The sequence below is a fragment of the Salmo trutta genome, chromosome 23 (genome assembly GCF_901001165.1).
Source record: "Salmo trutta chromosome 23, fSalTru1.1, whole genome shotgun sequence".
NCBI lineage: Eukaryota > Metazoa > Chordata > Actinopteri > Salmoniformes > Salmonidae > Salmo > Salmo trutta.
In genome coordinates this window covers 8,343,382-8,356,391 of record NC_042979.1, presented here as the reverse complement: position 1 = coordinate 8,356,391, position 13,010 = coordinate 8,343,382, and positions in this window count along the sequence as shown.

The following is a 13,010-nucleotide window of genomic DNA, read 5'->3' as shown; positions in this document are numbered from 1 at the left end:
ATATCCCAAATTGTGCCACCCATAAGTGAGAAACCTACTGTGCATGGCAAATATATATCATATATTGTGTTCCCTACAGGTTATAGGAAAGAGCAGAAGCTTGGACCTGTCTGTTCAGATTCCAGTCCTATTGTACCTACCTACAGGTTATGGACAATTTTAATATTTCACCAGTAGGTTTCCTCAAGCAGAGCCTCCACTTCTATGTCAAAGATAATTAAACAAAAACACTATAGTAAATACTACAGGAATGTCTGCAAAAGCACTACAGTAAATATTACAGTATACTGTATTACACTGCCCTACAATGGAAAAATGCAGTAACTACACTTTTGGTTGGGATGACTGATCGGTTACCTTAGCCCTGGCGGCAGGAATGTTCTAAGTGAGTGCAGTAGGCCTAGCATGCTCCTCCGCCTGGGGCCGGGCTAACGCGGAGCTGTTGCATCCGATGGAGTTAGCATCTTGCTCCTTGGAGGCTCTGGTTTCTGCGCCAGTCACGTCTGTAGGGCCCGGACACGGGGTAACTGGTGGTGAACTGCTGCAGGTGCTAGATGCAGCAGGCCTAGGGTTTTCATCCATTGGGGCTGCTGGGACCTGTACTGAACATCCTCTTATGGTCCTGAGGTTAACATCATGTTTCAATATCTTAGAACATTCTCAGAATGTCAGTGGGATTACATCTTGCCAAAACCCTTAAAAGGGACCTAACGGGACTGTCACCTAATGTCCTTAGAACGACCCCTGTTTGCTGGGAAACCTGCAACCCAAAAAATGTCTGTTGTTTTTTTCTGTTGGTCGGAAAACTTTGATCATCCGAGCAAACAAGGGCCGTTGAAGGAGGCTTTATGTAGAGAAATTAACATTAAATTCTCTGGCAACAGCTCTGGTGGACATTCCTGCAGTCAGCATGACAATTGCACGCTCCCTCAAAACTTGAGACATCTGTGGCATTGTCTTGTGTGACAAAACAGCACATTTTTGAGTGGCCTTTTATTGTCCCCAGCACAAGGCACACTTGTGTAATGATCATGCTGTTTAATTCGCTACTTGATATGCCACACCTGTCAGGTGGATAGATTATCTTGGCAAAGGACAAATGCTCACTAACAGGGATATAAACACATTTGTGCAGCAAACTTGAAAGAAATAAGCTTTTTGTGGGTATGGAACATATATGGGATATTTTATTTCAGCTCATGAAACATGGGACCAACACTGTACATGTTACGTTCATGGTTTGTTCAGTGTAATAATAGACTATATATACACATTTATAAGGACGCCCCTTCAAATAACTGGATTTGGCCATTTCAGCCACACCCATTGCTGACAGGTGTATAAAATCAAGCACACCGCCATGCAATCTCCATAGACAAACATTGGCAGTAGAATGGCCCGTACTGAATAGCTCAGTGACTTTCAACGTGGCACCGTCATAGGATACCACCTTTCCAACAAGTTCTTCAAATTTCTGCCCTGCTAGAGCTGCCCCAGTCAACTGTAAGTGCTGTTATTGTGAAGTGGAAACGTCTTGAAGAAGTATTCTCAGTGGCGATTTTAGCATGTAAATCTTGGGGGGCAAAAATCTTGGGGGGCAACCCCCCCCAAAAAACCACTACACAACACAACACTAAACAATATTGTACATGAATTGCACTATAACGGTGACAAACAGTGCCCACAAACTGTGCCTACATAAAGCTGTTCCAACTGCAGTCCCAACACCTTATCACTGCTACACCTGGCTATCAGCGGAGACTTGTCTGGCAGTGAAGCAGTTCATTCAGCCTCATTTACTGCCCTTAAAAAAACATGCTTTAACAAATGTGGTTTCTACTGACAATTGAGATGTACAAACTATGGCATAAGGGGACGACGAGCGGATAAGAGGCAATCCGGAATTTCGATTAAGACATTAATGAGCGAGCTAGGACGGACGTAGTCAATATAACTATTTGTTCAGCACTTTCGAAATGTACAGCAACAGAATTCAGAACATGGGCCGTCCTTACAGCATTCTCCCTGTACATCAAGTCAGAACCATAGGATAAATAAAGGGGGCATATAAGCAGACAATGAAAGCTTTGACAATATTCAATGATTACATTTAGCTAAAACAGGCTATGGATGATCGTTCAAAACTTATTTTCCAAGTTGGAGCTTGTTTTTTCCTGAGTTCCCAGTTGCCTTGAACTCACTGAAGTCTGAGATTTTCCAGTTCCGAGTTTCCAGTTGCTTTGAATGCAGCAAAAGTCATGCCTGCTTGACAGCATGGCCAATGTTGAATTTTTATCCTTTTAAGCTAGGTAAAGAGGCCCTTTAACTCAGACTTGGACCACACACCCACTCCACTGAATACCAGGCTAGTGATTGCTTTGCAATGCTTGCAGTTAGCCACTGATTCCTTCCAAACTCATTGTTGAATTTGCAATTTCCAACTTGTTGTATAATGTTTAACTCCAACGGCCGATCAGCACCGATACGTTTTATCTATAATTTCTCTTCATATGACAAGGACTGAAAAGGATTTTCCAGTTGATTGTCGACTTGATTCATGACAATGACTGCTAGCTTGCTAGCTAAGATTTTGAAAGTGTCAGTCAAATCAAAGCTACGGTAGATATAATGTGATTTGACGTCATTTTATCTTTGGCCAATGACCTTGTATGGATCATTTCTGGGATCTTTTATTTTAGCTCGTGAAACATGGGACCAACACTTTACATATTCCATTTATTCATTTTTGGTCAGTGTAATTGGTTGTTTTGTCTTGTTTCTACCAAAGTAATTCACATGGAAACGGCCCAAGCTGCTTGCTATAGTTAGCACGCTAGTTAGTCTGTCAGGCAAGAAAATTTGTGTGTAGCGGTAAATTTGGACTGCGCTCTTGTAGCGTTAACTTCAGCTGTCACTTTCACTAGCTAGCCATACAGACAACCATCTAACTAGCCACCGAAATGGATTGACTAATTTGTGTTTATCTGTTGGCCTTAGTTTATGGTTTGTCATGTTTGCTAGGTGCAGACATTCATAGGCTATACATTGCCTCGTTTTCCTATTATTTGACAGCTTAGCTGTTGTGTTAGGGTAGATGCCCGTGCAATGGAGCTCATATGATGAGTTGGATATATGTTTACATAGCCAGCTAACAAGTTGCTTGTTGTATCCTGTTTCTACAGATGCAATTCATTTGGAAACTGTCCCAGCTTTGTAACTAATCAGCTAACATTGGCAAACTACTGTATGTAGTTAGTCTGCCAGGCAACAAAGCAATAGTTGGAGTCGAGAGAGAGAGAGAGAGAGAGAGAGAGAGAGAGAGAGAGAGAGAGAGAGAGAAAGTGTATGTATCGAATGGAGGCTTGTAACTGAATCACACAATGAATTATGGACACCCATTCTTAGAAAGACGGTTTGAGTATGGTTGAGAAAAAGAGGAAGGAAGAGAGAGACGTGTGAGAGGAAGAGAGATTATGTTCCTGACCACTATTGCATTCTATTTGTTCCTCTCCTTCTGTTACTCTGTTCCACTAGATCAGTGAAAGGGAAGGGAGTGATGTGAGCTCAGCAGCAAAAAGTGGGGAGGAAGAGGAGTTAGAGATGATTGGAGGGATAGAGATGTGGAGCGAGGAGGGAGGAGTGGCGCGAGAGGAGAGTGGAGGGAGAGAGGAAGAAGAGGGAGAGAGGAAGAGGAGAGTGAAGGAGAGGAGAGTGAAGAGGAGGGAGAGTGGAAGGAGAGGAACATGGAGAGGAAGAGGGAGAGGAGGAGGAAGAGGATGAGGGAAAGGAAGAAGCAAAGGGAGAGGAGGAGGAAGAGGAAGAGGAAGAGGGAGAGCAAACCTGAGAGGGGAGCCTATGTTTCCATGGAGTGTGTCTTCCCCAAGTCCCACTATTGTACTACACAGCCTGGGCCTAAAGTGACAGTGGCAAGGGTTTTGGAGTTGTTTTTAAAAGGGGTAGGAACTTGTATCTGTTCCAGAGCTTGTAATACGTTACAACAAGAAAATGGGCGGGATTGACCATCTTGACCAACTGAGGAGCTATTACAATGTTGGACGCAAAGGCAGGAAATGGTGGAAGTGCAGTATGTGTTTTGGGGGATTCTCAACATTGCCATAATTAATGCATATATTGTGTATGGGACCCTGCAAAGGCCCCTTCCCAGAAACCGCAGGAGCTGGTCCCTGAAGGAATTCAAAATGCAGCTTGTGCATTGACTTTGTGATATGGCTACAGTGGCAGGAAGAGGGGAGCCAAGAGTGTGGCACCAGGTCGTGCGGGCTGAGATGTAACTCATAATTTGAATGCAGGTGAAGTTTGACGGGCACAAGAGAGGGTGTGTGGTGTGCATCCGGAGAGGATGCAGGGCAAAGAGTGGGAGATGTGTAGAAACCTCCTTTGAGTGCTCTGTGTGTTCTGTGCCACTTTGCAGGATTGGGCCGTGCTTCAAGAAGTTCCATGTTGTAGGCTAAATGCAAACACAGTGTGAAATATGTCCTACAAATCTTTTAGGAAAATGGTGCACTTTTTAAAATGGTCTCTGAACAGTTGTGTTTTGTATATTCTCTCTCTATTGGTCTCTAGCTAATACTCGTTGCATTCACTGAATTGTTGTCAAAGTAGGCTACTATTTCTACATTTTGTGTCAGGCCTGGTCTGTACACCCATCATACCCCTGCCATTCCCAACCAATCAGAGCACTTGGAAAGGCGAATCTGGACACTGCACCCAGCCATTCAGGTCAGAGTGTTATCGTTGTCCGAAGAAAGAAGACACACATTTCTGAGGCTATTTGTATTGTGGACAGTAACAAGAACACCTGAATGTGGTGCGTGCATTGAAATGTATGTTGCAGGGGAGGTAATAACCACAAATGACTTAGTAACTTTGATCAGTTTGCAGCCATGTGTTCTGTAGTACAGCTATTACTATTCTTTCATGTCTGAGTTGCCAATACTGCTTGGCATATTGTTTATAGTATGTAGCATTATCCCGTTGCCATAGGTGTCATTGTTAATTGGTAAACATAGTTTTCATATGCAAATGATACTGTAGCACTTTCCATAGTGGCCTTTGTTAATACAGGTACGAACAGGGATTGAACCCATGTTCTTCAGGTTACAAAACCAAATGACTTACCACATCTCTATTTCCTCTGACTTTCCAACATTATGGAAAGTAGGAGTTGGGTAAATTTAACAACCACAAATAGACAATGGAGAAATTGGGGATTAAACCCTGGACCTCATACATGTAAAGCATGCGCTCTATGTCAACTTTGTATTATATATGTAATGCCACATCAAGACAATTCACTTTTTCTATACACCATTCCAATGAACGTACAGTTCCATGATGTCAACTATCTTTAATAAAGGCACCGGCAGGGATTGAACCTATGATCTTGAGTTTACGAGACCGACACATTACCACTTGGCCACCATTTTCTACTTGGGATAGCGACATTCTGGAAAGTAGCACTTGTGCAAACTTGAATTTGACAACAAATAACTCCATGGAGAAGCTGGCGATAAAACCGTGGACTTCATAATTGTGTTGCACCTCGTCCCCTTTCTTTGGTAGACATAATGCCATATCAATACAGTGTGCTGTTTCATATACAACTCCAATACCATGATGTCAGTTATCTTCCATTATGGCACGGACAGGGATTGAACCCATGATTTGGTTAACAAAACTGACACCTTCCACTTGGCCACCATGCCACTATTTTCTGCTTGGAATATCGAAAGTAGTAGTTGCGTAAAAATGTGAATTTGCCACAAAACAACTCCTGTCACGTCCTGACCGGCAGAGGAAGTAATTGTATTCGATTTTGGTCAGGACGTGGCAGAAGGGTATTTGTTTTGTATGGTTCGGGGTGGTGGTTTTAGTAGGGTATTTGATTTATGTATTCCGGGGAGTTTTGAGTTATGTTCTGTGTTTGTATTTCTATGTTCTTTCTAGTTCTTTGTATTTCTATGTCTAGGTTTGGGTGTTGGACTCTCAATTGGAGGCAGGTGTTTTTAGTTGCCTCTGATTGAGAGTCCTATATATAGGTATGTGTTTTGTTTTGTAGTTTGTGGGAGATTGTTCCATGTATAGCTTATTGCCTTACAGGACTGTTTAGTCGTCGGTGTGTTTCTTTTGTTTTTTCCTTCTTTCCTTAATAAAAGAAGAGTGCACATATTCCTGCTGCGTTTTGGTCCACTTTATCCAACGACAACCGTGACAACTCCTTGGAGAAGCAAGGACCTCATGCGCTCCACCTCTGCGCTACATCCCATTTCATTTGTAGATATAATGCCGTATCAATACCATGTAGTTTTTATATACACCACTCCATTGAAACTACAATGCCATGATATCAGCAATCCTTAAAGTGGTTGTTGCACTGCCACGGGCGAGATTCTAGAACCCACCCAGATAGATCTTGGAGCTCGTGCATGCGCAGAGTACTTTACTACCCTGTGGTGCTGAGGCAAATCAGATAAGACATCAGCATGGAAGGCAGGAGAGAGAAGGTGCCATATGTTAAGTTCATTCAGAGAAACACAAGTACTACTCCACCCAGATTCACTCCCAGTCAAGATTCATGTTATATTACCAAAACTGTGTGTGTGTGTTTAATGTGTCGGTGAAGAGGAAAATGAAATAAAACCCTGAAAAAAGAAGCATCAACATTGTTTTTACCAGACATCCTGTCATCCTGTGCAGGGTCAGAACCCAGAGAAGCATCAGCATTGTTTGTACAGGACATCCTGTGGAGGGTCAGAACCCAAATCAGTCAGAATAATTGCATTAGAAGGTGAGGGCATTCACAGTCGACCGCTCAGACGGCGTTTTTATTATTATACTTGGTACATTTTGATTGAGTAATTTATATCCGAACTTCCGAACACTGCCCCCTAGCCCTAAGAGGTTATTAATATACTGTATTATACTTGGTACATTTTGAGTAATTTAATCGAATGTACTACATACTCTAGGGTTTTTTGTTGTGTTGAGTGTTAATCTTGTTTTTATAGTGAGTGTCTTTACACAATGGAAGACAAAATTAGTCTTATTCTTATTGACATGAATGTGGCGTCAAATTAAAGAAGAGGTTGTGTTTCAAGTTTTTAATGTCACATGCACAAGTACAGTGAAATGTCGTTCTTTCAAAATCAAATAACTTATTACTAGAAAATAAACACACGTGAAATAAGAATAGCAAATATGAAATACACAAAGTAAGTAAGTAAGAAAGTAAGCATACTATATTCAAGAATTGTTTAAAAAGTCAGTCTCAATACCATATTTACATGTGCAGGGATACAGTAGTGATGGAGGCAGATATGTACTGTATACGGGTAAGGGCAACAGGGTATAAGATAAACAGAGTAGAAGCAGCTTGTATGTGAGTGGGTGTGAAGAGTCAGTATAAATGTATGTGCATATTATGTGCGAGTGAGCAAATGATGGAGTGAGTGTTTGTGTGTGTGTGTTGGAGTGACAGTGTGAGTCAGTGTGTGCTCTCTAAAACGAAGTTAACTTGTAATTGTGATTTATTTGTTGTTTTTGAGCTATGTCTGTTTGTTTGAAATGTGTGAGAAAATGTGCTTTATCTTGAAAATTCTCAGTAATCTACAGCAGCATTCTAGAATTCTATTTGGGTCTAAAGGATTAACTAATTTACCGTCTCCGAGGTAGATGGCGTTTTATTAAGCTACCCTGGGTCGTTGGACATTCAAGCCAATCAGTGCGAACCATAATTTTTAGGGTTAGACCAATCAGGTGCAAAATGTTATGCTGAACAACATAAACGTGGAGCTAGCTGGCTAAGTAGCTAGCTGGCTAATTTCACCTTTGCATACATATAACTATATCCATTTCCTACATTTATTAGCGATGGTAAGTACACTATTTAAGAGATATTAACGTAAAAACGTAATTGTAAAAATGAATTGTAATCTAATGAAGGGTAAACTAAGGATAAAGCTACTCAGTAGATTAGCTCAAACACATAATTGCAGAAAACATAAGCCCCGAGGAGCAGTAGATGATTCAGCTGGCAGAGAATGCAGAGGAGTGCAGGTATGTAGATGTCTCTACCCAATCAATTAACTAGATTTAAAAATAAAAAAAAGGCATCTCCTGTTTCGGTAGTGTGAGGCAGTTTGATGTACAAGTACCACCCCTGGACAGGACGTTAGTCTGCTGCAGGGCCTTGACAACCTAAAACATAGGGTGTGTCGTCCCTGATGTTCCAGATAATGTACAGAGGGTCTGCGTTTATCCCTTTTGAATAGTATAGGCTAATACTGTAGGTTTCATGTCAGAAAAACAGGACGGTTACTGTGGATTTAAACATGTTGACTTCTCTTTTGAAGGCATTCAAATGATGGGGTAAAAAAAACGACATGCAGCATCAGTTCGGAGGAGATGAAGAGACGTACAGATGGGCCAGAGAAGATGTCAGCCACAGCCCTCTGCAACTACCTGAGGGTATGTGAGGACCTGGCAATGGTGTGTGCAAGTTGTCCTGTGGATTGCTCTGTGAAAACAGCAAAAGTATGTTCTTGCACAGAGCGATGATGTAGGCAGCTGGCAACCCATGGCCATGGGCGTCTCTAACCAGGAGGGAATAGAGAGGGAGGCCATTTGTGGCATCCATGAAGACCATGGCCTTACCATAGGCCATGACATTTTTCCTAATTTCTTTTGTCATCAGTACAAGGGCAAGGTGTTTGTTGTAGATGTACTGTATTGTTCATAAAATAGTTTCCACTGTGTTTCCTTAGGATTTCCGAGACATTGATGGCATCATTTTTATCCATTTGTTGTTTCTGCATCATGCTTTTCTGATGTTTTGTATGTCCCCTGGTGTCACAAAGTACTCTCCCGTGTTCCAGTCACTTCCCACGTTCCTTGGCCCAATTCTGTGCAAGTAGCAGAATCATTGACGGTGTTACCCCAATACGCAGCCAGCTCTGCAGGTAGGTACGCAGCCAGCTCTGTAGGTAGGTACGCAGCCAGCTCTGTAGGTAGGTACGCAGCCAGCTCTCTTTCCTCCCTCAAGGTTGGGTGGATCTGGCTGCAGTGTTGGTCTTGGGGATCTGAGGGATCATGACCGTTGTAGATGTCATACAGCCTTTCTATAACAACCATGAAGTCTGGCCTGGACTGCAGAGTGAAGGAGATTTAGGTGTTGCATCCCACTCTTCTCAAACTTTTGCCAGTATCAGTACGCCCTCTTGTACACTTGAAAAGGAAATGGTTACAAGCCCTGGAAAGAAAGAAATGGCAGCCAATAGTACCCTTCACAGGAAACAACACAACAAAACAACTTCCTGCTGTCAGTTATGCCTTTTATATCATAATGAATACATGGACATGGAGTTATGATCCTAGATCAACACATCTACTCTGCAATGCTTTATGAATACAGGACCAGAATATCACCTAATTGCATTTACATCATTGATACCAACGATTACAAAATGCTGCATGTCCTGTCCAATTCTTTTGGATAAACATTAAGTGACTACGGGGTAGGGGTTGTTTCTGGACTGGGATATGATGTGGACAATTACCGTTTTAGTTAGGCATATTGTGAGGATCAACTCAGGTCACGCCCCTGACGTCTCGTGCTACACTCAGTAGTGTCTTAGGGTAGTAATTTGAGGCTGTACTGACATCCCCTAAGCGGTGAGAGCTGTGCCTTGTCAGGAGGGGTGCAATAATGTATGCTGCGATAGCTCATATCTTGTTCGGGTGGCTGGGGCAGTTTGTTTTATCTTGATTACTGTTTAGTCATATGCTCCAACTAACCCCCTCCTTTATCTTTTTCTGCCAGAGGGCTTGAGGCCTTAGGACCACGTCTGAGAGTTGCTACTGCCTCCTTTTGGATCTGCCTTCCTCTTTCACTGCAACCATTGGGACACTAAAATGCAATACCACCACATATGGGTGGCCCTTATTCTGTCAGCAAACCCTATTCTCACATACCTTCCTTTCTTGACTTTATGAAAAGCCATCTGACCGTAACTGTTTTGGTAGTTTTGTTAACTGTTTTGAGTACATAGGTTTTCCCACAATTTGCCAAACCAATTGAGAAAATTGTAACAAACTTGTATTTGACCACATTCAGGCTCACCTTTTCGTTTATTTTGTGTGTGGCGTTTTGGAAACTATCAGAAAGCCTTTAGTCAGGGCTATGAGGAAATTGAGGTCCATGGGTAGCTCCTATAGTCAGGGCTATGAGGAAATTGAGGTCCATGGGTAGCTCCCAGGCTGCGAGGTCGTCTTTGACCCTCTCCGATAATCCATGAAGGAAGGTGTTGAATAGGGACTCTGGATTCCAGGCACTCTCGGCGGCCAACGTGCGAAAATCTACAGCGTAGTCAGCCACACTACGGGAATCCTGACGCAGTTGCAATACTTTCTGAGCCGCCTCTCTCCCTGACATCGGAGAATCAAACAGCTTCCTTACTTCCGTCACGAACGCCTCCAGATTATGGCACACTGCGGTTTGTTGCTCCCACATCACCGTAGCCCAGACGAGCGCCCTCCCAGACATCAGCGTTATAAGATACGCTATCTTCGAGCAATCCGAAGGAAATGAAGAGGGCTGCAGCTCGAAGATGAGGGACAACTGGGAGAGAAATGCCCGGCATGTTTCAGGATCCCCAGCGTAGCGCTCCGGAGGAGTTAAGTGGGGTTCTTGGAGAGCCGGTGTGGGAAGGGGAGAAGCACCGCTAGAGGCGGGGTTACTGAAAGTCTGGGCAGGTACCGTTGTGACTTGCTGCCTATTAGATATCCCGAAGAATTGCTCTAGTAAGTTGTGGAAGGTTTTGGTCATGGCGTTCTGCCACAGAGTGGAATCTTTCTATAAGGTTCCATAGCAACTCCTCGTGTCTTCTAATGGTGGCTCCTTGTGAGGAGACAGTGTTGCAGAGCTGGTCCGAGTCTGCTGGGTCAGTCATAGCCAGTTCGTACTATCACGACTCAGGATATGACCCAGATGCAGACACAGGAGGCGGATAGTACAGTTCTCATAATATTTATTATACAAGGGGACAAGCTGGGGCAGGTCGAGGGCAGGCAGAGGTCAGTAATTCATGGCAGAGCCAATGAGGTACAGAACGGCAGGCAGGCTCAGGGTCAGGGCAGACAGAATGGTCGGAACTGGGAAGACTAGAAAACAGAAACTAGAACGACTCTAAAACGGGGAAACACGCTGGTAAGACTTGACGGGGCAAGACGAACTGGCAACAGACAAACAGAAAACACTGGTATAAATACACAGGGGATAATGGGGACAAATGGGAGACACCTGGTGGGGGGTGGAGACAAGCACAAGGCAGGTGAAACAGATCAGGGCGTGACAATTGGGTACTTTTTCCATGACTGGACAAGACAATAATCTGTAGGCTATGGGCTATTCATGTTAAATTGGCAACAGGATAGATCGGAGGCTTGAGTAAAAAGTGGATTATATACAAAACACATTCAGTCTCAGGTGCAAGTTGACGGAAGTTTGCTAGATAGGTTTGTGTCACGTCACACAGGTAGCCAAATCAAACATTTTCTTTGGTTACAAGTCAGTGAACGAGTAAGGAAAGCTGCAGTCCGCACCACACTGTCTGACTTGACCATCTACGGTTGAGCAATTTACTTAATGGAAGGACAAAACTCCACGCCACCAAAACAAGCTGACATAGCTTTTTAAACAGTTCTTACACTAAAAGGGAGTTATCATAATTTTCACAGTACCTCATAGTGTGTAAAATAATGTTTTCGACTGCACTGGAGCTTTAAGGAAAACAAGTGGGATCTGACATCAACATAAAACAATTTGGGGTCCAAGGTTCCTTGAAGGATTTTGCATCTCTAGCCCCCCCACCCCCCCCACCCTCATATTCTTAAAAAAAAAGTTGTTTTGCCAAAAACCCAATTTGGCTGCCATAATACTATTCGATGGAGGTTATACCACCGGTAAATACAACACTTATGTACAACACTCATGCCCATAATGAATGTTTTGGTGTAAATCTACTTTACTCTGAATCTCAATATGGCTAACATGATTACACTCAAACACCTTTGCCTGCCTGGGAGTGATCGATACCGTGAGGGCACATCGCTTCCACCAGTGGTCCTACCGACCTGGACAAACCCCCCCGAACACAGATGTTCGACTTGATTCACCTGGCATGCAAATGGTTGCGACTGGATACCCGTTCATCCGTCGAGACCATGGTGCTCGACCAGTTTCAGCGAGGTCTACCCCAAGAAGTTTGACGATGGGTTGGCCAGAACGAGGTACTTTCTGCCGACCATCTCGTGGGCCTGGTTGAACGGTATTGTATGGCAGGAACAGCTGAGCAGGCACAGGAGGAAAGATCCCCATTCCCCAGGCCTGGGCAAACCAGCGGACAGGGTAAGACTGTTCCAACATTTGGAGGGGGAAGAGAGCAGCGTGGGGCCGTGAGGAAAGAATCAGAATGGGGCCGAGACACTACGGAAAAAGCCGGAAACTGGGATCGGGGGTTGAGGGGGGTCTCCCCCCCCCGAAACCCTATTATCTGTTACAATTGTTTATCGACCGAGACATATTGCAGCATACTGCCCTATTAAAGAAGAGCCAATGCAATGTAACCTCTGTGAAAATGAAGAAGCTGATATATTGTATGCATGTCCTGTGGTAACCACTGTACTTGAAAGATCAAGAAACAAACATATGTGCATGGTGAAGGTTGAAGGGAAAGAGGTTGAAGCCCTGCTTGATTCTGGCAGTATGCTAACCCTGGTCGTTGCAAACCTAGTGCCGACTCATAAACTGGATACAAGTCAGGATATCAGTGTTACGTGCAGTCATGGGGATACCAGCCCATACCCCACAGCCTTAGTGAGCATACAAACCGAGGACAGGCTGCTGGATTATGAGGTCAGCGTGGTCCCAAAGATGCCATATGACGTAATGCTGGGTAGATACTTCCCTACCTTTGTGAAGTTAGGCCAAAAGA